Raw genomic sequence first — 25,925 nt, 5'->3', positions numbered from 1 at the left:
CTCGCTAAGCCAGGGAAGAAGGAGAGCTGAGTCTCAAGTCCATTGGTTCTGCTTTTCATTAACAGCTCTCTAAAGGGTCAGTAGGAAGAGGGCAGGAGGGGAGGATGGGTGTGTAGTCACCATTGCTGCCTGTCCTTGATAAAACAGGAGAGCAGGCTAAGGATCTCAAGAGGGTTTAAGGAGCAGCAGCCTCTGGGTAGGTGACATTCCTCCAGACTTCCTTTAATGCCAAGTCCCATATCTCCAGCCACTATTTCATTTCCTGCATGATGGAGAGGATAGGCTGACCACATATGGTCCCTGACAAACAGTGGTGGTGGGGGGTGGAGTTAGCCCCTGAAAAAATTTGCTGGAGAGGGGGTGAGAGAAGTGGCATTCTGTTCTTGGAGTCTTTCCAGTGTGGTATAAAAGCCATGCATGGTCACAAGTAAACACAAGTCTACACTCTGACCCACTCTTTTGTGACAAGACTTTTCCTGGACAGATGCAGCACACACATCTCCTCGCCCCACATAGGGAACCCATCCATGACAGACCTAAGTATAGATGCCACTGTTGGTGAACCAGTGAGCTTTATCATTTTTTTTTACAGGAGCAGAAATGGCTCAAAGTCATCTGCATTATCAGAGCCCACCCAGCGCAGGTGGCAGATCACAAGTCTGGGAACCTGGAGCACACTGCCTGCAGGCAGCTCAGCAGGCTGGAAGAGTGTCTTTTCCAAGTGTCTCAGTTGCTCTAAATCTCTTACAGTCTGGTCTCTGGGATGGTCTCTTCTTTGAAGCTTAACTCCTCTGAGGAGTCTCAGTAGTCATTATTGTTTACTTTTGGGAAGGAGGTGGTGTGTAGTGATTCTGGTCAGTTTCAGGAACTTCCTGAAGCTATTCTGAATTGTTTAGTTTCTCTTTTAATACTGTTTGTCTTAAGGAGCCTCCCTCCAGGATGTAAAGTTTCAACCTTGGAGGAAACTGCTACACAACAGCCGTCCACCTACTCAGATTTTAGTATTTGCTCAGACTGGAAAACTGAGAACTGTTGAGTGTCAAATCTTCTCTGGAAAAGATTTATTTCTAATTTTGGAGGCTGTTTTATTTCTTAGTGAAGATTGTCTTTGATCTGTTTTTAAAACTGTTTGAATCTTGCTATGAGGGTTATAGAGGAAATGGAAGCGAAGTATGAACTAAGAGCGGGCATCTGGGATTAAAGTCTGCTCACACAGCCACTATAGATTTAAAGAACTGGAATTCGCAAGTGGCCATTCAGAGGCTGCTCTTGGGGGAACACGATGGGTTTGAATTTGTGCCAAGCAGGGCACTGGTTACTGGAGTTTTGTTTGTGTAAGTATGGCAGCAACAATGGCTTGGTCTCTGAAGGAGAAGTGAGTCTCAGGCCTTCAGGCACCTCTACAGTGTCTGAGTGACAGGAAGAAGCTCTCCTGCCTCTGAGCCTGCTCTAGTGTGCTGTGAAGAACAGCATGTGCTGCTGTCTGCGTCAGAGCAGCCTGTGAGAAACCATGCAGTCCACAGGGATCTTCTCTCCTCTCCCCTCCCCCATCCACCTCAATCCCTTCCCCCTCTCACCTCTCTCCTTGCCCCCCCCCCTCTCCTTTTTCCTCTGTCTCTTTCCCTTATCTTTATCTCTGCCCCCCGCCCCAATCCTACTCTCAGACAACCACAGGACACCTTGGTGAACCAATAAGTTTCATTGGGGTTACTCACAGGAATATGGGTGAGGGCTTACACTCTTTCACCGTGTAGCCTCAAGGTAGGGATCCTCCTGCCTCAGTCTCTTAGTGCTGAGATTACAAGCCATGCCAAGTACCACCTACACATTTCCTAAGAAATGCTAAAAAAACAAGGCACATGTAGAATTTGTGCAATAGATTTTATTTAACCAAAACTATCAAAACTGACTTCCTTTTAATATGTGACCAGTATATAATTATTAACGAAACGTTATGTTGTGTTTGCATATTCTGAATTCAGTATATATACATATATATGTATATATGTATATATATATTTCAATTACAGTATGCCCCAATTCAGCGGCTAAATTTTTCTTAGATATTTTTTATCTATATTTAATGGTTTGAAGAAGTAGATTTCATTTGTTTTCCAATAACTGGACGAAGCCCCTCGTTTTAGGTTATGAATTGATTAAAATGAAGTGGAATAAACAGTGCAGTTTCTTATTTGTTTATCTTACTTGTTCCTGTGTGTGCAACAGCCTCCCGGAGCATGGGTTCAAAGCCCAACAACCACGCGTGGTTACTGACTGTTCCTTTGATCAGCACAGTCCCCGTCAGGAGAGAGGTGGGCTCAGACAATGAGAAGATGCTTCTCAGATTGGAACCAAGGCTGCGGTACCTGTGCGGGTCAGATTCTTAGAAAGGAAAGGAATGATCAGTATAGGCAAGTCATGATTGTCTGACCCAGGGACACTTGTGAACCTTGGAACGTCCCTTTCCTTGAAATCTCATCTGGGTTTCTCCATGAACTGATCCAAATCCCTCCCAGATGCCGTGCAGCTGTGAATTCTCCCCCAGGGTCGGCTGCTCTGTGGGATGCTCGAGCTAGCTGTTCAGTCTTGGTGTGGTGGTGTGAGTTCCTGAGGGCTTTGAGGTCAGGCAGAATTTGTACGCTTTGAATTGTTTCATTGCTTCAGGAGGCTGTTGTATACACAGGGACAATTGGAACGTACAGGATAAATCCTGCTTTCTTTGGGAGTTCCTTTGTGTATTTGTGTGCACACACATTCAGCTCTATCTCAGAGATCCATGTACCGCGGCGTGCAGAGCATGTGGTGTTCACGTGCACGTGGCTGTTTCATGTGCGACTTTGCAGTGTCACCCTGCTCCTGAGTCGGCTTCTTCTCTCAGGTCACAGATTGTTCACAGTGGTTCAAGAGTGACCATGTAGCAGGGACGGTACGTGCCATTTGCTGAATCTCGTCTAGTGCCTGTGCCAGGCAGCATTTCAGACCCTTCCAGATGTTTCTCTTGCAGAAGACTGTCAGAGTGGGTGGCATTTGCTCTCATTGCCTAGCTGGGAGACTCTGCTTCATGCAGCTTAATGTGAACTAATGTGAGCCTACTAAGCCAGGGCAGTTAGGTCTCGAGATCCTCCAAGAGTGACTTCCGCATTAATAAGTAGCTTTAAAAAATCAGAAGGGCAATAAGATTTCATGACACTGAAAATTATGTGATACTCTTGTTTGGTATCCTGAGCTAGCTGTATCAGAACATTGCTACATTCTGTCTGTCCCATCAGCAGCATGTCTGTCTGTCCCATCCACTGCATGTCAGGGATAACCAGACGGGGGATAGTATCATCCACCACACCAAGGAGGCTGTGGATCCAATTGCAGATAAACTTTGCCGTCTCTGTTCTGAGTTGCCTTCAACTTCTTTTAGCACTGTGAACTAAGCCAAGGGCTTTGTGGTTCTCCCTAATTAGATCAGAGCCTTTGCAAGGTACATTGCTATCAACGTTCACTGCACAAGAGCCAAGCATTGCAAAGGGAGGGGACGAAGCTCAGCAGGGAAGTAACTTTTCCGGCTCACGTACAGAGGCTGGGACTCAACAGCCAAAACATGGGTCCTAAGGTCTGCAGACCACAGTGCTTTCCAGTGGAACTGTCGGGACTCCACAAAGGGCTTAGGACACAAAAGATGGCCAGGACCACTCCAGAATTTCTCCTTTCTGTCTGTGTGGTAGGGCATGAGAACTTGTATATCTGGTGAGCCCTGGGGGTTCTGATGTTGTCTATCTCAGGTGAGCCCTGCCGGGGTAGGGGGTGGGGGAGGGTGGTGTTTCTGTGGAGTTCAATGTTGCCATCTCTGGGCTATGCTTTGGGAAGTCTTGCCACACTGTATCCAGCTCGAGAAGTAGTTGCTAATGTCTAACAGCTGAAGAGCAGAGATTTCAGTCCACAAATCCTCAAAAGGGAATGGCTGTGATTTACATCTGTTTAGTAATTTAAGTCCAACTTGTTCTAAGTGCTTTGGCCCCGGGGCCTTGTGTGATCCCCCCACCCCCCCTGCTGAGCTCTCTGATGCTGAAGCGCAGAGGCCACATGAGTGTTGAAAAGCCCATGTATGCTCGAGTGTCCAGCACGTGGGCCTGGGGTAGAAATCCACCCTTCTCCAGTGCCATTCCTCACCCTTTTCAGGAAAACCAGTCTATGGTGACCCTAAACCATGGGATTTTGTTTCAGCAGGGTATAGGTCAACTCCTTTCTTATTCTATGTCCTCATTACTCTGTAGCAAGGGGATGCTAGCTCTGGGGATAAAAGCTAATGCTCTCCTGCTGGGGTTTGCTGTTGTAATTAGGACCTGGTCAGTTTTATATTAAAAAAAAATCATTCCCTAGGGATTAGGAATAGGAAAAGGCGAAGACTGGAGAAAGCTGATAGCTTTGAACTTTCCAAGTCGGTCATTCAGAGCCTCATTTGAGGTTTTAATAAGTAACAGAAAGCCTTGGGAACCGCTGGGCTGGTCTCTCAGACTTCCTTTGGTGTAGAGCAAGACAGGGCTCCCTAAAGTCTTCCCTCCACTTTCTCCTGCCTCCCGGGCCTTCTGTTTCACGGCTCATTTTGCTGGCTTCTGTGCCCCTTTCAGATATCATTAATTCAAGGTTGAAAGAAACATTGTTGCAGTGCAGGGATAGGGGGATGGTCTTAGGACTCTATTAAACGGCAGATAAGATCTTTCAAAGGTGGAGGGTGTTGGCTGGGAAATGCCGGTTATTCCTGTGCCTGGAATGGTTGGTCTTGTGTGTGTGACACAGCCAGATGTCACTTCTCCTCAGCTGTCTCCTGTAGGAGCCTAACTTGGCTCTTTGCTTGTTGTCCTTCTGAGCCCTGTTCTCCCCTGAGGTGGATGGCCCTGTGGCATCACCACCAGATTTTCCCTTCTAGCTTTCTCACCTGTGCTGAGGGCCATCTCTCTCCGTTCCTGTGGTTTATGTGGCTTCCTTGTGATTCTTTGGCTCGTTTGACGCCTGTTCAATCCTTCCAGGCTGGTTAATCTCCCCAGCAGCCTGATTGCTGGCCTGATCTGATCTAAGATTTCTACGTGGGATGTCTGGCACTTTGGTGACTTGCAGTTTGCCTTTCTCTCTTCTATTTTTGACCAAGAGCATTAAAAGTAACAGCCTTCACTTTGTACGCTAACCTAAAAAAAGTTAATTTAAAAAAGAAGCAACATCCAAAGGCCACCGCTTTAGGTTTCTCTGTTAAGAACAGACCGAGATGCGTGGTATTTTATTGCATGTGTGCTTTAGTACACATAGGCAATATTAAAAGGGCACACGCATGACTTTTGTCCACATGGATGATAGGAGAGAAGAGTGGAGAGGTAGAAGATGAGAGAGTAGCAGCAAGCTCTGTTCTGGGGGAGCATGCTGTCTGGGGAGGTAATTCCCCTTGGCATACCCACTGAGTGCTTGCATGGTGTTGGGATTTAATATTTGTGCCTCTGTAGAAACTTAAGGTGGGCACAGTGGTGAATCCCATGTAGATGAAACACTGAGGCCAGGCAAGCTCTGCCAAGGCAGCTTTACCAGTAAAAGTGGAGCTCGGGTTTGAATCCAAATCAGACCATTTTGCGAAGTGGGGATGAGAGCACATCTGCCATCTCAGCTCTTAGGAAGCTGAGGCAGGAGAATTGCCATGAGTTCAAGGCAGCCTGGGTTGCCCAGTGAGTTCTAGGATAATCTGTACTACATAAAAGACTTTGTTTAAAGGAAGGGAGGAAGGGAGAGGAAAGAAAGAAAGAAAGAAAGAAAGAAAGAAAGAAAGAAAAAAAAGAAAGGAAAAGAAAGGTAGTTTTAAGGTTACACAGACAAGCGTATTTGTAACTTCCTACAACACTAACAACAAAATACCATCAGCAAACAGTTTCTGACTACTTGGTATAGGGTGGCTGCCATACATAAGATATGCATATCATAGATTCTAATGTTAACTATTTAAAAAAAACTGTTTCTCATAACTATTTCATATGTGTGGAGACCAAGCCTTAGAGAACACTTGACTTCTTCGCCCTAAGCACTTTGCATGTACTGTTTGCCTAAAGGCCAAGCATTGTTTTCAGCTCTTGGAATTGTTATTCAGTAACAATAACAATAGTTACATTGTTACTGGTATTGGGCTTCTGTTTTACAGAGAAGGAAACTGAGACACAGAGTGGGTAAGGTCACAATGGCGAGACTAGAATACAGGTGTCTGGCCAGGGTCTAAGTGTAACATACCTTCTCTCTCTCTCTCTCTCTCTCTCTCTCTCTCTCTCTCTCTCTCTCTCTCTCTCTCATTCTCCCACTTTGAAGATTTACCTTCTAGTGTTAGCATTAGCTCAAGCTGCTTCAGAGAAGCTGTGGCTGTGCCAGACATTGTTTGATTTTGTTTTTAAAGGAGGAAAGATTTATTTGAGTTATGCGTCATATCACTGTTCATTAGCATCTCTCCTCCATGCTGTTGCACAGAAGACAGGAGGCAGGGCCAGCTCTCCCACATTCACATCCCGAGTTGGGCACATCTCTCCCTCGCCACACAGCAGACAAGTGGACCAGCTCTCCCATGCGTACGCCCTCTGGGCTTGCTCATCCACCCCTGGGATCAGGGTCGGCTCTACTGTGCTGCTCAGGTGAGATGCAGGGCCCAATCTCTCAAGTGTTATAGTAGATGAGGGGCAGGGCCAGCTCTCCTGCTAGCATGACTCCAGAACCAGGTTTCCTTCCTGCCACAGGTGGTAAGAGACAAGGGGGAAGGAGAGAGTATCTTTCCCTGTTCCATAGCACGGCAGAAGGGGTGAGTGGGAGAACCCACTCTCCCACACTGCTGGACACAATCGTGTACCCCGGTGACAGCCCAGGTCAGGACCCCACCATGGTCCCAGGAGGCATCACTGGCTACTCACATCAGGCTGCTCCTCACTACCCTCGAGTCTCCAGTTCTGCCTCTCTTCACTGTGCCTGCATCCTTCTGTTTCTCTTTCTCTTCCATTTCTCCATCACTCACTTGTCCTCTTTGTGGTGTCCAGTGTCATCAGTGTCTTGGGCCATCTCAGGAGTGCTAACACCCTGGTTGTACAATATGGCTCGGGGCAGGGATCATCTCAGGCATGGTCTCCCTCCACCCTCCCTCCACCCCCAGCTCCCCAGCCCTCTGGTGCCAGACTGGTGGTTGTCTCAAGCTCAGTGTTTTCAGGGTGTGTAGGCTTCTAATCATTCAGATGTTCACGGGTCCGAACACTGAGTATGGATATAGCTTCTCTCCTCTCTGCCACCTACTGACGTCCCTGTGACACAGCAGCCGAGCCTGCAGTGCTTCTAGAGATAGGCATAGCTGTACTTTTTAACCAGACAAGCTGATTTTACATCCTCCAAAGATTTAAACAGATGCTTGTAATCAGATCACACGTGTGAAGACTCAGGTCAAGCTGCACCCGATGTACTTAATTTCCTCGAGAAGATGGTATTTGAGCTTGAGTCTGGTCATTCTGACTGGGTGAGGTGTCCAGGTAGGGTTTCCCTGTTATCTCCTGTGAGTGCTACAGAACAGCTAGAGAGACATTTCAAAATCGGGTCATGGCGTCTCCATTAAAACCCTTTAGTGGCTTTCCATTCCACTCTGTAAATCATCAGAATTCCTCCCCCGAGTAGCGTAGGGTTTGTGAGCTCGTTCTTTCCTCACGGATCACACAGGTTCATGACTCCTTCCTTACTCTGCGGGCTTCCACCCCTGCCTGACTCCTTTGGTTGTCAGTTCCTTGCTGTGTAAAGTCTGTCTCAGATGCTGTTCCCTGTCTGCCCTATCCTGCTTCAGGCTCCTCCGGAAGCCCTTTCTCCCCGACTTTTAAGACCAGCATGGAGACTTCCGTCTTCTGATCAGGCTGATGAAATGCACGTTTTCCAGATACTACCTATTTATGCCTGCCCATCTAGGAATGCCCTCAGCGTTTTCATAACTTATGGACACATGCATACTTATTTCTATATTTCTTAGCCTCAGGTTGAAAGGCCAGAATGCATAGTGGTTTACTTCACCATTTGCTGTGGTAAAAAATAAAAAAATGGCTTCTTTTATCCCACGCTAGTGCTGGCATCATAGGGCCACGCAGCATCTGCGGGATATTTTTATCTCAATCAGCAGAGCGTCTCACCCGCTAAGCTCCATCCCATCTCACACTGCCGACGGCTGCTCTCTGAGCCCCGACAGCAATCTCTCTACCCATCTAGTTCCCAAGGCGGGTTGCTGCCATGCCAGTTTCATACAGAGACCGCCTATCTTGTGGCTCTCTTACTATGGACTCAAGCCACCAAATGAAAGAACACACCAGACGATAACCTCTGATCCAATTGATAAGACATAATTTGCCCATCTAGACAGCACAAAATCCTGTACACACCCATCCCTTAAAAATAGTCAAAACAGCCTGTATCTATGCGCAGAGAAGAATCTGAACATATGCCGCCATGTTCTCCCAGCTCCTCCTCCTCAATCCTCTCTCTCCTTCTAAAACCTCTGTTCCCGCCTCCCTTCCTTCTCATCCAATGACAGGCCTCATTTTATCTTGTCTGCCTTCACCTGCATAATGACATCAACCTACAACCATTGTATCTGGCACCTGGAGGAATGATTCTGCAGATACAGGAATGGTGGAAAGAATGAATCTCAGGCAGGAAGAATAGTGTGTGTGAAGACATGGTGGGTTGAAGGAACAGGATGTTTTGGGAGACATGGCATGTGGTTGTCTGGCCCTGAGCTGGTTTGGAGAGCTGGAAGAGATAAATACTTGGTGCCAAGTCCCGCTCTCGTGCTCCAGGGTCTGTAGACTTTCCTTCTCGCCGGGGGGAGCCCCTATAGATTATTCTATGGAAATAGATTATTAAATCAAGGCAGTGTTGAACCAGAGAGATACCTCTGTTAGCTCACTGTCTCCTCTAGCACTCCGTCTGTGGGACGAGCTGGGGTCTTCACGTTTGGGAGTGACTTATCCCAACTATGAGTTCAGCACAGCAGAGGCACAAGCAGGTCTCAGAGAGCATCGTTTACATTCAATTTCTCAACAACAAAACTAACGAATGTCAGACACAGAAGTGTGGTTGTGTGTGTAGAGCATGGAATCGTGTGTTACAGCCAATGAGCCAAGCCTGAGGGCATGCACAAGCATGGTCCCAGTTCTGCTTCAGTTGAGGAGTTCCCACTCGCTGCAGGCAATCTTAACATTCACCTGATCCCAAGTCAGTTGGATCAGCCTCTGGGGACTTGAGACTCAGCTATTTGGTAGCTCTTTTAAGGTTACCGGGCAACCATCTTTGAACCCTTCCTGGAAGGACAACACTATCGCCATTGAAGTAGCTGGTATTTACCATCCAACTACTATGTGGCAGGTGTATTAGGGTTCTCCAGAGAAGCAAAACCAATAAATGTAGACTGAATATATATCACAAAGGGGATTGTTTTTAGGTTGACTTACATGACATTGACCGGGGAGGCGGAGGATGTAGTAGAAGCTCAGCCCACTAGACCAGGTGCCTCTGCAGCGCTGAAGCCCAGGAGGACTCCTGGAGAGCCTCTGCTGTGCTGAAGCCCAGGAGGACTCCTGGAGAGCCTCTGCCGTGCTGAAGCCCAGGAGGACTCCTGGAGAGCCTCTGCTCTTCTGTCAGCATTGCACAGCAGAAGACACAGGGATTCTGATGGAAGGGAAAGATGGTAGCAACAAGTCAGAAACACCAGCAAGAAGGCATGTGGGCAGGCAGCATGGCTCTGCTTTTCACTGAGACCTACTAACATCAGGGCTGGTTCAGGAAGGTACTGAGCACTCTGGAGAGGGTCTACCTCCTTTATTCCTTTTGGGAAATAACCTCACAAACTGCCCAGAGGTGTTCCTCTTATCAAGAGATCCAGTTAAGTTCACATCCCAGTCCACCATCACAGGAGGCGAGCTAAAATGGAGGTGAGATGTCACAGCCTCTCTATGAGGAAAACACATTCCCACTCTACAGTCAGCAGCCAGTGCCCAGGAAACTCAGTCACTCTCTTCAGTAAGTGGAATGACAGAGAATCAGCAGCCTCAGGTCTCTCTGACTTCAAAGGACCTGCTTTAACCATTTGCTCTTCATGATGCTGTGAGGTATCCACCAAGGAGGATGACTTGGACACAGATTCAAGTCAGTACAATGTCTTTATTAGCCGGTTGGTAGCTACGCTGGGTGTTCAGTGCTGGAGTATGATTGCAGCCTTTCTCTGGGTGAGCTTTTAAGCACAAAGGAGGAATCTTGGGTTGACACACTTCAGTCAGCAAGAACAGTTAGCCAGAATTGGGATAACTGAAACAAAATAGCAAGATTAAAACAGATAGATTGTATCACTTTGGCAGGTGTTACTGCCCACATGCTGGGTTCCAAGGCCAGAATGGTCCTATCGGGACATAAGTGGTGCTGAAGTCTGGGGCCTGTTACAGCATCTGTAGGGCAGAGAATGGCATGGGATAATTGAGATGAACTAAATGTTGGTCAACACCGAAGAAACCCGAGATAGTTTGGGTCGGAGTAAGCTGAGTGTTAAAGAGATGGAGGGGTGGTTTGAGCTCTGATGTGATGTGAAGACTTCCGGTGCATGCTCCTTAGAAAGGGAGTTTGTTTAGTTTATTGTGCTTGGCTGAGCTTGGCCTACGGGATGGCTCAGTACTGAGGACTTGAACAGGATCTAGAGGACAGGCATGAGCATTCTCAGGTGGAGTTGTCTGGACGGCTGTGCTTGGTTTGCAAATCGTTCTCTCCACCCCTCTGCGTCACTACTCAGCACAGGGCCAGAGGGAACTGTAAAAGATAAAGATAAAAGTTTCTAATTCCCACTCCTCACTGGTCAGTGGCTCTATGCCTTGGGGTGAACTACAGTCTTCTTATCATAACTCTACTGCTGCAGACCCCTGCCTTTCTCTCCATGCTCTAAAAGGCAGCCAGTCTCACACTCCCTCTGAGCCAGCTACTCTGGGTCCTTTTAAGTTACAGACTTAGAACATGTCATTTGTATAAAATAACAGGAAGCCCCAATGACTGTTTAGTCTACATTCCAGAGCTGGTGGTCTGGTGGTTTAGTGGTCTGGTGGTCTGGTGGGTTGGTGGTCTGGTGGTCTGGTGATCTAGTGGTCTGTCTGGTGGTCTGGTGGTCTGGTGGTCTGGTGGGTTGGTGGTCTGGTGGTCTGGTGGGTTGGTGGTCTGGTGGACTGGTGGGCTAGTGCGTTGGTGCAGTGGTGGATGGTTTAAAGAGTTTAACCTCATGGGTAATAGAACACCTCTGACCCACCTTAAACAGAGACAGGATATATGTGAGCAGTTCTGCTCGGGGACAGATGATCCACGTCTTACTGTTGTTTACAACTCTGGGCCATTTGTGATAAACATTTGTTCTCAGGAGTCAACTGTGACAGTATTAGTGATTTCCAGGCAGATTTCCACCAGAAAGGTGTCAATGAAAGCATAGTCCTGGCACCCCTTACCAGTGTGGTGCACACTGACTATACACATGCACACATGTACACACACACATATATACACATACATACACAAATATAAACACACACATGCATGCACATACACATGCATGCACGCACACACACACACACACACACACACTCATTAAACACAAACACTCAGAAACACATATACACCCTTCAGTAAAAGTTATGAGAAGAACTCTGTGGATCTGATTTTAACACTCTATCCCCATGAGTTTGGATTTATAATGAGGAAAATAGCAGCTTAGAGAGGGTAAAGTTTGGAAGTCAAAGGTTTGAGGCATTTAGAGCCATAGAGCCACTTAATTCTGACCACAAAGCCCAGGTTCAGTAACCATCCATTCCCCACTCTCCTGACCTAAGGCTGAGCACTCTTCCACAGCCAGCTAGAGTGGCAGGTGTGTGTGTGTGTGTGTGTGTGTGTGTGTGTGTGTGTGTGTGTGTGTGACAGACGGAGAGACAGACAGAGAGAGAGAGAGAGACAGAAAGAAAGAGAGCCTTTCCTTATAGACCTTAATTAAAACGGTTTCAGACCATTTGTTTGAAGTCAATCTCTATCGATGGACCGACCGATCGATCTATCTATCTATCTATCTATCTATCTATCTATCTATCTATCTATCTATCTATCATCTATTGATCTACATACATATTTTATCTGTCATTCATCTTCTATTATCCATCTATCTATCACCTATCTATCTATCTATCTATCTATCTATCTATCTATCTATCTATTATCTATCTATCTCTATTGATCTACCTACCTATCTTATCTATTATTCATCTTCTATCTATTCTCTCTCTCTCTCTCTCTCTCTCTCTCTCTCTCAGATACAATCTGTTTTACCCAGTATATTCATTTTAGTGAGAAGCAGAGCATTGGTCTTTTATAAACTCACTCAGAATAAAGAGAATTACCTAGAAGATCATGTAGTTGAGCCCTTGGCAAAGTGAAGAGTGTTTTTTTTCTTTTTTTCGGAGCTGGGGACCGAACCCAGGGCCTTGTGCAGGCAAGCGCTCTACCACTGAGCAAAATCCCCAACCCCGAAGAATGGTTTTCTAATTGTGTATTAATGTTTAGTTCTTCAGTTTCAGTTCATGGCTTGACTTAAAAAAATGGCCAAAGCTTGCATATTTTTGCTGCACTGGATGCTTGATAGTGTTTCCATCCTGGTGTAGGGTTTCAGCCTAGGCCAGTGTGCGCGCTGGAGTGTTGTACATGCTGGAGCATGGTGCATGCTAGGACATCCTGAATGCTGGGTGTCATGCATGCTGGGGCATTGTGCATTCTAGGCAAGGACTCTACCCCCAGTCTTCAGGTGCTCTGATAAGCAGCTTGCTTGTCCCCAAGCCAATTTCTTATCCTCACAGAAAACCCTGCCTGTATTTTCTTCATAATTTTGAATAAGACGGCTTGAATTTTAACTTCTCACCACATGGCATGAATTATGTTGTTGGTCTTGCCTCTGTGAGCATCCCCAGGTCACCCAACCTGGACGCCTAATCTGGAGGGTTCCACTTCCCTTTCATCTGTTCCTAGTGTTTTCCTTGGGGGGGGGTCTTCCTTCAGACCTGGGTGGTTTGAACTTCGTTAAGTTCTTAGAATGAAAGTTTCTGGAAAAAAAGACAGAGCCTTGCACTGGCTGTCTGGAAGGCAGATTGACTTAGAACGTTCGTCACTGTGGTGAAGTTATTTACCTGGGGCTGCCATGAGCCCTCTTCATAGCCATTTGTTGCCGTGGGGTGTGAGGAGGAGGATAAGAGCTCACAGACTGCGTTCATTAGGTCAGTCTCCTGGACATACAGACACCTAGTTCCCACTAACCCAAAGCCTGTCAGCCATCAGCTGATTGCTGATTACCGGCTTTCCTTTTAGGGCCTGTCCAGTGAACCCAAAAGGCTTTGATTTGTGACTGTCTTTGTTCAGCTACTCTAAAACTTCATTAAACTGTGACCACGTTGGAAAACAAAATTTGGCATAAGTCTGTGTTCCCAGGCCATAGTCACTCTTATTTGAGTCTAGAATAAACACTGTTCTGTCCCCTCGGAGGAGAGAGTAATGCCTTTATACCATACTGACAGCACTTAGAATGTGAGCTTCCTTGAGCCAACGCACAGGATTCTCGGTCACCTCTGTAAGGTTGCGAAAGTAAAGATCTGAGGAGTGGAGACAGTGGCATCAATGAATGACAGCAGCTCGGCAATAGGTGGAAATCAGGATTTGTTTTGTACTTCAGTGGTGGTAAGACGGGGGCCGGGGGGGAGAAAGTGAGCCCCAAAAGCTGTAAAGAAAAGTGAGTTTCCAAGCCACTGCCACAGAGCTGTGTGCGTGCTGAGGTCTGTGGTGCGTAATTACCACACACAGCTTTACGGACAGCTTTATGAGGAGCTGCTTTTCGGCTTTTCATGGTCTGTAGTAAAGTGGGGTGCAGAGAGAGGGAAGAGGGTTTCAGCAAGAGGGTTTCAGTGTTCTTGAATGGCCTGTGGTGAGCGCCTGTGCTGTGCAGTGCTTAGCATTGACTAAAACCAGGAAACTAACTTTCTTCCTTCACTCCTTCCCTCTCTCTTTTCCCATCCCTCCCTCCTTTCCCCTCCTTCCCCCTCCCTCCTTCCCCCTCATTCCCTTCCTCTTTCTCTCCCTCCCTCCCTTTATTTTTCTTTCCCTCTTTCCCCCTTCTCCCTCCCTCCCTCCCTCCCTCCATCCCTCCCTTCTCCCCTTTTATTCTTTTTTTTTTCTTTTGGCAAAGTCTTATTTATCTGTATCCCAAATGGGCCTTAATTTTCCTATAGCCGAGGATGACCTTGAACTCCTGATTATTCTGCCTTCTCCTCCAGAGAGCTAGAGTTACAAGCGTGAGCCACTGCGTTTGGTGAGTGTGGTGCTGTGGCCTGAACCCAAGGCTTTGTGGGTGTTAGGAAAGCACCTGCCAAACAGAGGTACATCCACAGCCGAGATTCCTGAGACCACTCTGTGAAGAGGCAGAGGCCAGCAAGTCGGGAGAACTCCCAAGCTGTAAGACAGAGCAAGAAAACCTGCATGACTGTGAAGGAAACCCTATCCATCGCTCCAAGACACTCCTGTTTGCCATAGACATTTTGTCTTTGTTCTGGAGAAAGGTAGGAAGCAGCAGATGCAGAAGTTGTCAGTGTCCCACTGCGTTCTGCCTAAAGTCAGCATTTAAATCCTCACCCACAGGACAGTTCTATAAACTTTTCTTGGTTCAGTGATCCTAGTGACAGCCAGAGGGAGGAACCTGCAAACACCACAGTCTGTTGGCTTCCTCCACAGATCTGTCTTCCATGTTGTGCCTTTTGGAGCCCAAAGCTGGAGTCCGCTGTTGTGACGATCCCTAGTGGGCTGACTGCTCTTTGTTGGTGAAGCCATGAAAGCTGGGTACAAGCTGTTGCTTCCAGTTGTGTCCCTTTGCGGATCCTCTTTGGGATGGACTTTTTGCACATTATACATGTGTCTTTCTGAGATCCACCGCTACAAAGAATTCACAGGAGTTGAGGGACAGAATTATTTTTCTTTGTGGCCTATCTTCCTAGGGCCGCAGGAATCCTGATGAAAGCAGGCCTGGTGGTTGGACATCAGGAAAACAGCTCATAAAAGGGATGTAGGGAGTGCCATGGAATTCCAAAGCGAGATGGAAAAGCATATTCTAGAAGGAGGGGCCCACAGTAAGAGCACCTCTGGAGGTGAGAGGTCATGGCCAGGGTGAGTGACCTGGGTCAAGTGTTAGGGATGGTCTAGAGTAAGTGGAAACCAAATACTGTGTGCTAAGTCACAGACTGTGAGTTAAGTCTCAAGGTATCAGACGCTGTGCAACCTTGGAAGCTCACTGTAGTAAAGTCTTCCCGGTTTCCAGGCTCTATAGAGCCTTGAAGCACATTTATTTTCATTACTATATTCATTAGCAAAGAGTGTAATTAAGATAGACATTACTTAGTTGCCCAAGGTCAAATGATTAGTATGTTTCAGAGCCAGGACTGGGAAACTTGGAAGTCTGGATCTAAAGTCTATTTGGCTGTGTTATAGTTGTTCCTTGGACCAGAGTGTTTTGAATGAGGAAACAATGTCTGTCCATACCAGCTTCCTTCTGTAATCTTGTGAGGCCCATAAGGCTATCCAACTCTTGATGTAGCCAAAGACGACCTTGAACTTCTATCTCATGCTTCCACCTTCCAAGAGCTAGGATTACCAGAATGAAGTACCACATGGCTTATGAATCGCTGTGGATTGATTGATTGCGCCTCATAGATGCTAGGTAAGCATTCCGCCAACTGAGCTGTGCCTCTAGTGCCCATATTTCACTCATATTTGCTCAGGGGACCCAGTTGGATTTGCAACCTCCCAAGGTTTCCACAGGGGCATCGCTCCTCCACCTCCCTTAATTATTGTCCTCTGGACAGATGAGGCAGCTAGCTGTCTCTTTTGTTCTGAACAGACTCTCAGTCTTCCCTTTCCTTATCCACGTGAACCCACTACCCACCTATCATGACTGTCACTCCCAAACCAGCCTCCTTTGATCCCAGCCCCTTCATAATAAATGCCTATGTGGACCCTGGTTACCCAGTTATCTACCTGTAAGTGTCATTATGAGTAGATGGGACAGGGAGAGACTGCAATCAGCTTGGGATGTGGAGTCCTAGACTCAGAGTGGACACGCCCATCTGGCCCACTGGCAGACCCAGGATGCAGCAAGATGGTAGTAGTTTGTGTGGTTTTGCACCTTGGTTAAACAGTCCTCAGTGAAAAGAACCTGATTTCCTACAAGCACTTACTTTGTTTCTTCTCTGGCTTCTGCAGCTTACCATGTGTATCATTTCGTGGCTGAGGAAGTCTAGGAAGCCAGTGGCTATTTAGATATTTTAGGGAAATTGCCAACTTGTTGCAAAGGTCAACGTGGGGGGGAGAAAAAATGGGTTTGTTTATGACAGCCCTCCTGAGATTGCTGAGTTCAGAGCTCCCACACATTCCAACCATCTACCTCCTCTATCTTTCTTCTTTTCGCCCTCCCTCCTTCCCAACCTCTCCCTCCCTCCTTGTTTCCCTCCTTCCCAACTTCTCTCCCTCTCTCCTTCTCTCCCTCCTTCCCAACCTCTCTCCTTCCCTCCTTCTCTCTATCCTTCCCAACCTCTCTCCCTCCCTCCTTCCCTCCCTCTCTCCCTCCCTCCCCGCATCTCACCCTCCCTTCCTGTTTTTGCTTTTGACTTTTTAAGACTGTTCTATTCCATAGCAGCAACAAGTGGCCCTGGCACTCACTAGGTAGCCCCAGCTGGCTTCAGACTCTGCAGTCCTCCTTCCTTGGCTTCTCAAGTGTTGGCCTCAGAGACACTTGAGATTCACTCTTGACTCACTTAACATTCCTAAGCCTCAGTTTCCTCTTGGGAAATGAAGAGGAGACAAATCTGTCTCCTTGCAAGGACTATTGTGATGAAGACTGACAGACTTGCTCTAAAGCATCTGCCCTCCAGACAGGAAGGAGTTGATCCTCCAGGATTGAGTGGCAGAGGAACAGGCATGAACACATTTGGTCTTCCCTCTCAGTTTCTCCTCTCCACCCCACCCCACTTCTGATTCACCTTCAGGCTGAATGAAATTGAACGTATTGTAAATCCTTTAGCCTTTGCCACAGTGCCCTGGTGACATGCTGACGTAATGGCCTTGGGTGAGTTGTCTAAATTTTTACCTGCTTTCTTCCAGTACTGATGCCCAGGCTCAGAGGGCCTGATGGGATATGCTGGTGCTGCTGACGGAGGGCTTGCTTCTCTAGGTAACCATCACCTAGGCTGGTTTCAATAGGGTGTCCCCTCTGTGAGGTTACCAACTTGCAGGGATAATGGAAGGCAGCAGTCTTCTCTGGAGGGAAGCAGATGAGTGTTAATGCTTGTTGAGGACAACTCATTTCCTGTTTTCTGGGACGGGGGTAGAGCGGAACCACCTTCTTCTGGCTAAAAACAACTTTTGTGAATCTGGCAAAACTCATATGGAAAAGAAAACACCTTGGCTTCAGGTTGTTAGGCCTCCTGTCTTCCCGAGGCTTGTGTTTGTCTTCCTGCTCTAGGGGCTTAGCAATTAGTTTCTGAAGGCTGTCCTGGTGACTTGGCATATTGATGTGGAAACAGTGCACACTGAGCTTCAGGGTCTAATTGGCCACCAGGCCTTTTACTCCCTGAAGCCTTTTCCTTTATATGTATTGTAAAGAGAAGGGCATGAACATTGAAATACCCAGTGACCTACCACAAGTGACTCTGTTTGTGACCAGCTGCCATCTATCCAGGTGGGGGTGAGACATTACCGATGGCCTGGAAGAGCACCTGTTCTTATCCAAGTCTCCACCTTTCTTATGCCTAAAGAAACCAGTGCCATATACACCCTACCCCGAGATAAGCAGGACCTCTGGTTTCCAACAGTTCCTACCAGAATGGTGGCTCTGTGACACTTGATGGCACCAAATTAACCTGTCACAACCCCCGATCCACCTTTGCATCCTGTTGCTGTACACTCCTTAGAATCCAGTGGTAGCTTCCCAGAGAGTAGTCTCCCAGCCTCAACCTGTCTGTACAGTGTCCTCTTTCTCCCAATCCCTCGGCAATCCACACTCCAATGTCCCCTTTCTCTGTCCCTTCTTTTGGGTTGAGACTCTTTTGTTGTGAGAGGTACCACTTTAGTCCTTTCCTCTCCGTTAGCTCAGTTTTGCTTTCTTTGTTATCATTTTGGTGCTTATAGAACAAGGAGGTGGCGGTGTGCATTTTGACTTAGGTTTTGGAACAAGATAGCATTTTCCACCTTAGTTCACGGGTCAGGTCGTTATTTGCTTGACTTCCAGTGCTTTCCAGATGCTGCTGTCAGTTGCCCTTCTCAAGCTCGATACATTGTAACTTATTCTTCTCTGCGGCCTTTCCTTTGCGATACATTGTAACTTATTGTTACTTGCAGCCTTTCCTTTGTTCTTCATTTCTTCTGCAGTTGATCAATCTGAGAGGACTTTGTTTTCTGCCTATAGAGCAGTCCTTGGCATCACTCTTGTTGGGGGGTCTGCTAGCCACGTGCCCTTTTGCTTCTTGTTTGTCTGAAATGCTTTTTGACGCCGTCATCCTTGGATGTGGAATTCAAGATTATTATTAAGTTCTCTCAACACTTTCAGGGTTCTGTGCTTTCTTCTGGCTTTTCTCATTTCAGTTGGCAAGTCAGCTAAAATATAGTTTTTGTTCCCTTGGGCTGCTTTCTGGCGTTTCTCTTCATCGTTTTAGCAGTTTTATTATAATGTGCTATATGAAGTTGTCTTTTTTTTTTTTTATAGCTCCTGCTTGGGGATCCAGGCTCTGTGTCTCAATGCCTCTGTCTGAGGCTCGATGGTTTTTCTTTGACTTTGGAAAGTCCTGAGCTATTATCTTGTCAAATGCTGCTTTGCTCCTGCTCCCCTTGGGCTGTAATTACATGTGTGTCAAGCCTTCTCACCGTGTCTTACCTAGTGTAGTCTCCCATTCTTTTATCTTCCTGTATTTTCTTTATTTCCTTCTGGTTTCCCATTCCTAGCTCTACTATGTGTGTTCTGTGATGGTTAAAACCTTTTATTAAGTTGCTTGTTTTAATTAGCAGGGTTTAGGGCTAAAGCTGGCATTTCACTGTGTTTGAGTTCCTCATTTGTGTTTCATAGGAACAACATCGCCAAATGACAAAGTCTGGGTGATTTCAACCACAGAAACTGTCTTCTTGTGATTGTGGAGGGTGTGTGGTATAGTGTTAGCTGCCATGCTCCTTCTGGAGGACTTTATCTTGTCCAGCTTCTGGTGGTTGCACAGCACTGAAATGATAGCATAATATGGATTAAGACCCAGCAAGGCAAGGCATCCTGTCTCCTCACTGCCTTTCCTTCGTACATCTGCCTCAAAGCATCTCTCTCCTACTATTTACTATAGACTTATTTACTTTGATTTATGTGTGCCTGTGTGCCTATGTGCTTGTGTTCACAGGGGTCTCCGGCACTATATCCCCTGGAGCTGGAGTTACAGATGATTGTGAGCCACCCAGTGTGGATACTGGGAGCCAAGCTTGGGTTCTCTGTAAGAATAGGAAACATTCTTTACCACCGAGCCATATCTCTCACACCCATCCCTTACAAGGATATGTGTGACTATAATCAGGGTTGCCTTGATAACTGTGCTCTTTTGCCACATAGATCATGAGTCTATGACATCAAACACAAGAATACGAACAGACAATTTTTTTTGTCATCATGATTCCTCCTGCTAAACTACCCCGTGTTGGAATTCTCACAATATCATTTTTATCTTCCTATAGATAGGAAGACTGTGAACAGAACGCCCTGTTCTGACGTCTTCTGTGTCTGAGGTCTGTCCGCTTGTTCCCACCTTTTCTCATCGGCATTTACTTACATGTTCTCTTCGTGTGCTTGCTGGTGCTCTAGCCCAGTAGTTCCTCAGCCTCCTCTTGGATACATTGTAACCCTTTACTGCAGTTCCTCATGTTGTGACGACCCCCCAACCATAAAATTATTTTCGTTGCTACTTCATACTATCATGAGTCACAGTTTACATATCTGTGTTTTTTGATGGTCCTAGGTGACCCCTGTGAAGGAGTCATTCAACATTCTAAGGGGCCGTGACCCATAGGTGGGGAGCCACCACCTATCTACACACTGTTGCCCAAATATAATCTGAGGTAGAGTTGAAGTTCTTCAGTGTAAAGCTCTGCATATCTTCAAGAGCAACTTCATTCCTTACAGAGCAGGGCTGTGTCTCAGCTCCCAGCCTCTCTTCCTTCTGGAGCCCAGAGTCGCATATGGCTGCTGCTTCTGTAACTGGGCTCTTGTTCCTTGAGCTGCTATGGAGAGCATGTGAATTTTCAGACACAGTTCAGCCTCTCAGAGCCTGGAAGAAGTCTCATCATAACGTGTCCCAGTGCAGGTGGGGAGTGTGACCCCAAGTGGATTGCACTGCTGTCTAGCAGGCCTAGGCAGAGTCCCAGCTCATGGCTGTCGACAGCCTTCATCCTTCCTCCTCCTTAGCTGGCCTGCTTACCCACTGTTTGCCCTTCCATTCTGATAATACTCATTCCATTACCAGAGCTCTGATATAATATGGCATTAAGACATGCCGAGGCAAGCTTTATTGGCCATTAGTACTTGCCCAGAGTGAGAGGCCCAGCTTTTGACCACTCCAGGCGTGTATTAAAGGGCAATAAAGGACGTGTTGGATCTCTGAAGCCATTGTCGTTTGCTATTGCATTCATAAAATTATTGTACAAATACCACCTCAAATTATTTTCCTTTTGTTCTTTTTTTTTTAAGTTCAAAGAATTAGGTCTCTCTTATGGGAGGCAGTTCTTCCCATGACTTAGAAAATTCAGTCCTCAGGCTGGGGAACTTAGAAGGAGAGTGCTTTGGTGTCAGAGTCCTTCTGTGTGAAAAGTCTGCTCCCTGCTTGCTGGTCCTGGATGTGGTATCAGGCAAGTTTCTAAACCTAAGGTCCAGCCCTCTCTGCAGTCAGATACAACCGTGATGGATCCACATGTCCAGGGGGCTGGGGAGATGCTTCAGCAGTTACAGGCACATACCGCTCCTGTGAGAAACTGGGTATGGTTTCCAGCATCATACAGGATTGTCCAAATGCCTGTAAGCACAGTTCCGGGGGACTCAGCACCCTCTCCTAGACTCCCTGAGCACCTCTTCCCACACGTTTATTTGTGCATATACTCGCATACATAAACCCATAATTAAAAATGAAAATACATCTTTAAGAATTAATATACGCAAAACACCTGGTTCTGAACATACCAAACTGTTAATGAGTTCATATGTATGTGTGTGCATGTGTGTATGTGTGTGTGTGTGCGCGTGTGTGTGTGCGTGTGTGCGCGCGCGCGCGCGCGTGTGTGTGTGTGTATGTATGTATATATATATATATATATATATATATATATATATCCCAAATAGGAATTTTTTAACTAGTCCATTGATTTGTAAGATAAAAAACAAATTTGTTGTCTTTGTTATTCACCATTCTTTGGTTTGAGTTTGGTTGGTGTCAGAGGGACTGACAGGAACACACTTAGAAGTTGTGACGCCATCTTGGAGATCTCTGCTGCCTCCCTTCACAGTTTGTATTTCCTGGGCGTTTGCTCTGAGTTTCGTGCCTCAAGCCCATGCAGCCCTGTCGGGGACTCCCGTGGCGTAGTGAAGCCAACCTCTTCAAGAGCTGATGTGGTCATGTCAGTTGGTGGGGTGAGGTGGGGAAACAGCCATAAAACACACCATCTTCTTCTCCAGTTAAGCCTGTGGAGAAACCCATAGTTCTAGTGGGGGGAGTGGTAAGTTTTACAGAGGAGTAGATTTACTGCAACACAAAGCCGGGGGCAGCACTGTCCATGAGGGGGCTGAAGAGGGCAGTGGTGCTCCCTAAGTGTCTGTGTTCCCAATCTCATCGCTGTTGTTTTTGGGAAATGTGTGTGGGAGAATTCACTCTGAAATGCAAGTTGCTGTGACTTTCCCTCTCCCCATGACGTGTACATCCTGAGAAGGGTTCCCTGCTGTCCTCCCAAGAACTTAGCACCTCTGTTCTCCTTCATGCGACAAACTCTCATACACTGTCCAGTCATTGGTTTTTGGAAAACAGCAGCAGCAGCAACAGCAGCAAAATGCACAGGCTTCCTTCAGGTTCTTCTTGAACTGGAATGGCTTCAAGGCTCAGGAAGGGAATTTTCTTGATGGTCTGAGGCAGGAGCAGACATGTCTTCGGTCAAGACTGAATCAGTGCAGTCAGTTTCTTGTCTAACTTCTTTCCTGACTAACCACCAGTAATAATGGGGCTGCTGCTGATTAGGGACTCGGCAGACACACTCTGGTCAGACCCAGGCCTGCATCTGCCACAGGAGTCACCAGTTGGGTCTCTCCCCAGGTTCATGTTCACCTCACCTTGCTGAGGCATAAGAAGCTTAAGAAACTTGCTCCACAGTGGAGGAGTTAGAGAAAAGACTGGAGGAGCTGAAGGGGTTTGCAACCCCATAGGAAGAACAACAATATCGACCAACCGGACCCCACCGGAGCTCCCAGAGACTAAACCACCAACCAATGAGTACACATGGAGGGACCCATGACTCCAGCCACATATGTAGCAGAGGATGGGATTGTCTAGCATCAGTAGGAGGAAAAGCCCTTGGTCCTGTGAAGGCTTGTTTCCCCAATGTAGGGAAATGCCAGGGTGTTGAGGTGGGAGTGGGTGGGTTGGAGTGGGAGCATCTTCATAGAAGCAGGGGAAGGGGAAGGGGGTAACATTTGTAATGTAAATACATAAAATATCCAAGAAAAAGAAAATTTAAAAGAAAAAAGAATACTAAATACCACACACACACACACACACACACACATACACACACACACACACACACACACACACACACACACACACACACAAAGAAACTTGCTCCATTCATAAGGTTAGCAGGCTAAGTGTGGGCTGGACTGATGCCCAAATTTGACTGCTTAGAGATCCCTGTCTACTGTTCCCAACACTGTCTGCTTTCTGGAGATCCGTGTCCAGTGCTAACCACCGTTTGCTCTCTAGAGAGCCCTGTCCAGTGTTCCCAACCACTGTCTGTTCTCTGGAGAGCCCTGGCTGGAGTCTGCTCTCTAGACACCATGGTTGCTTTTTTCCCCCTCCTTGGAAAGTTCTTGCTTTTGGTTATCCTCGTTATTCTTTAATTAAAAATCTAATTGGTTTTGTGCGAGGGCGTTGTGTGTTTCTTGGGGTCAGAGTGCAGCTTGTAGGAGTTGGCTCTCTTGTCACCGTGCCAGTCTCAGGGAACAAACTCAGGTCATCAGGCTGGGTGACAGTGTCTCTACTCCTTGAGTCACCTCACTAGCCTTTTCTTGTTATTGTTCATATACAGGAGCCAGCATAATGCACAACTTATACGACATCATCTTATATGGAGCTTGGAGGATTCCCAGGCCTTTGAAGGCTAGGATCTTACTGAGGCCAGCCAGGAGGGATCCTAGCTCTGTGCCGTTAAGTCGGTGGGGATTCACAGACCATGAGAAGCTCCTCTGAGGTCCGCCAGCGGGGACCCTCGTTGTGGGATGTAACCCCTTTCTGGGTTAATCATATCCTGATGTATGTCAAGGCTTTCCCACTATAATTGGAGGTAGAAACTGAGCTTGCACTGCGACGGCTGGGCTCAGATGAGGTCGGCTTGCTGATTGCTGATGCCTTCCTTGTAAGACAGAGAACAGAGAAGCAAGCGACTCTGGGGTTGCTCAAGATTAAAAAAAAATGTCCGTGCCAGAAGCACTGCCTTTGTGCTGACAGTTTTCTGACACTTGGTAGGAAGGGGAAGGGGGGTATGTGTCTAAAATGCTTTCTGACAAATTTAAATCCCTGAATTGGAACAAACTAGAATGAAGAGAAGGGATCCTTCAGTGATGCATAAGCTTAGTCCATTAGATATTTATACAAGTGCCTGCCATCTTGGAAAAGGCAATACAAGCACAGTGACTTGTGCATGTGCTTGAGTGTGTATATGTGTGCTCATATGTGTATGAATATATATGTGTATAGTATGTATGTTTGAGTGTCTATGTATGTGTGTGTGAGTACAGGTATTTATGTATAGTGTATATGTGCACATATATGTATGTGTGTATATATGGTATGTATATCTGTGTGCATGAATGTTTTTACATATGTGTGTGGATGGTGTATGCACGTATGTGTGCTATACGAATGTATATATGTTCATGAGTATGTATGTATATGTATTTATTTGTGTACATATATGTATATGTTGTATATATATGTATTGTGTATGTGTGAGTGTATATATGCATATATGTGTGTACAGATGGTGCGTGCGTGTGTGTGTGTGTGTGTGTGTGTGTGTGTGTATGAATGTGTGTTTGTCTAAAGACAATGAAAATTTTGTATCTGAAATCCAAGAGCATTCCCTCTGGAACACCTCGCTTTAAGCAGCATGACAGCTAATCAGAAAACTCCCAGGCTAGGCCTCTGCTTTCATATTATTGAATTAGATGAGTTATCGTTTCCCTGACAGATCTGGTACAGCCTTCGTGCTCCTGGGAGGAGTGGTGTGTAACTTGTGGTCCCAGAGAACAGTGTACCCTGGCATCATTTGCAGCTCAACAGCTCTGGCTTCCATCAGCATAAGTAGGAGTTGCCAATTGCAGAAGCGCAGGTCCTTGTGGTGTGTGCTGACTTTCCTTCCAGTCACAGCAAGAAGGAGGCGCCCCCTGCTCCCTCCCTGGGCTCAGGAGTAACTGGAGACATCTTCAAGTAGACTGGCATCATGTTTCCAAGGAGAAAACCAAAGCCTGCAGTAAACTGAGCTGAGAAAGGTTAGGACGTCACTGCTGGTTATAAAGAGCAATGGCAGAACTAGCTGAAGGGACTCCCTGTGTCCAGAGCTGCTGCATGTTACTCTAGAATGTACCGGGTAGAGAGCACATACAGAACTTATAGAACATTTCCGAATATAGAGAAAGCACCATGTTCTGTCTTCCCGGAATCACGAATGTCTTCTGTCCATTTGGCTGTGTGTCCTTATCCATTCTGTCTTCTCTGGACGTTTGTAGGAGAGTCAGCTTCCACTGACCTGGTGGGTCTGTTCTCAGGCCACTCAGGGAGTGACCGAGGCCAGCCTGACCTTGCTTGTCCTAGCACTCTCTGCCTGCTCTGTGCACAGAGCCTGGGCTTTCAGGCATATTTCTAGAGGGGCTGTCATGAGTCATTTAGGAGCTGAGGGCCGTCTCTCCTGAGTCACGGAGGAGCTGCTGGAGAAAGGGAAGCAGCAGCAGTTACTGTGTGAGTTGGTTTGGCGGCTGGAATAGGGAGGGGCGGGATGGGGAGTTGATCTTTCCAGAACAGGTTTAGGAAGGGATCATGTTGATTGCACTTCTACTGTTTCCCCTGCTAACAAATTATTAAGGTAAATTTCCACCGGGGGAATGGACAGTAAAGGAGCAGTTAACCACATCGCATGTTCATTTAGAAAATTCTGAGGCCGCCTAAGGGAAGTCCAGGCCGTGAGCCGAGAATGTTCGAGAAAGTTTTATTTGTTCCCCAGTCTGTGGGATGTCTGGATGGAACCTCCACGGGGTGACCACGCCCAGCTCTTTGTTTTATGTCCGCCTTCCAGAAGCTTAATCTAATTCCTTTTCATTTTTCTCCATCTCTCTTTCATATGCTTCATGTCCCCCTGCTCCCGGGAATGGCGTTCTTAGAAAAGAGATGGTTCATTCGCTCTCACACGCCCTTAGTCTGAAGGACACCGTGAAACTTAGCTGTTGATTGCTGGGGTGTTTCTCACTGTCTGTGAAAGAGAAAACCTGGCTGACTTTGCATGGAGGCAGAAACCAGCAC

The 25,925-nt window shown here is 46.8% G+C and overlaps 1 protein-coding gene and 1 non-coding gene across 4 annotated transcripts in view; one reads left to right on the top strand and one right to left on the bottom strand.

The window, feature by feature from the left end:
• The window catches only part of St6galnac3 (ST6 N-acetylgalactosaminide alpha-2,6-sialyltransferase 3), a 515,349-nt gene that overhangs the window by 7,380 nt on the left and 482,044 nt on the right, over window positions 1-25,925 (top strand). The gene's annotated exons all lie outside the window — the stretch shown is intronic.
• On the bottom strand, window positions 7,208-7,340 carry LOC120101318 (small nucleolar RNA SNORA17). The gene has a single exon (XR_005501690.1). It is a non-coding gene; the product is annotated as a small nucleolar RNA SNORA17 (small nucleolar RNA).

The sequence above is a fragment of the Rattus norvegicus genome, chromosome 2 (assembly GCF_036323735.1).
Source record: "Rattus norvegicus strain BN/NHsdMcwi chromosome 2, GRCr8, whole genome shotgun sequence".
Lineage (NCBI taxonomy): Eukaryota > Metazoa > Chordata > Mammalia > Rodentia > Muridae > Rattus > Rattus norvegicus.
Note: the sequence above shows the minus strand (reverse complement) of the source record. Positions and strands in the feature narration are given on the sequence as shown.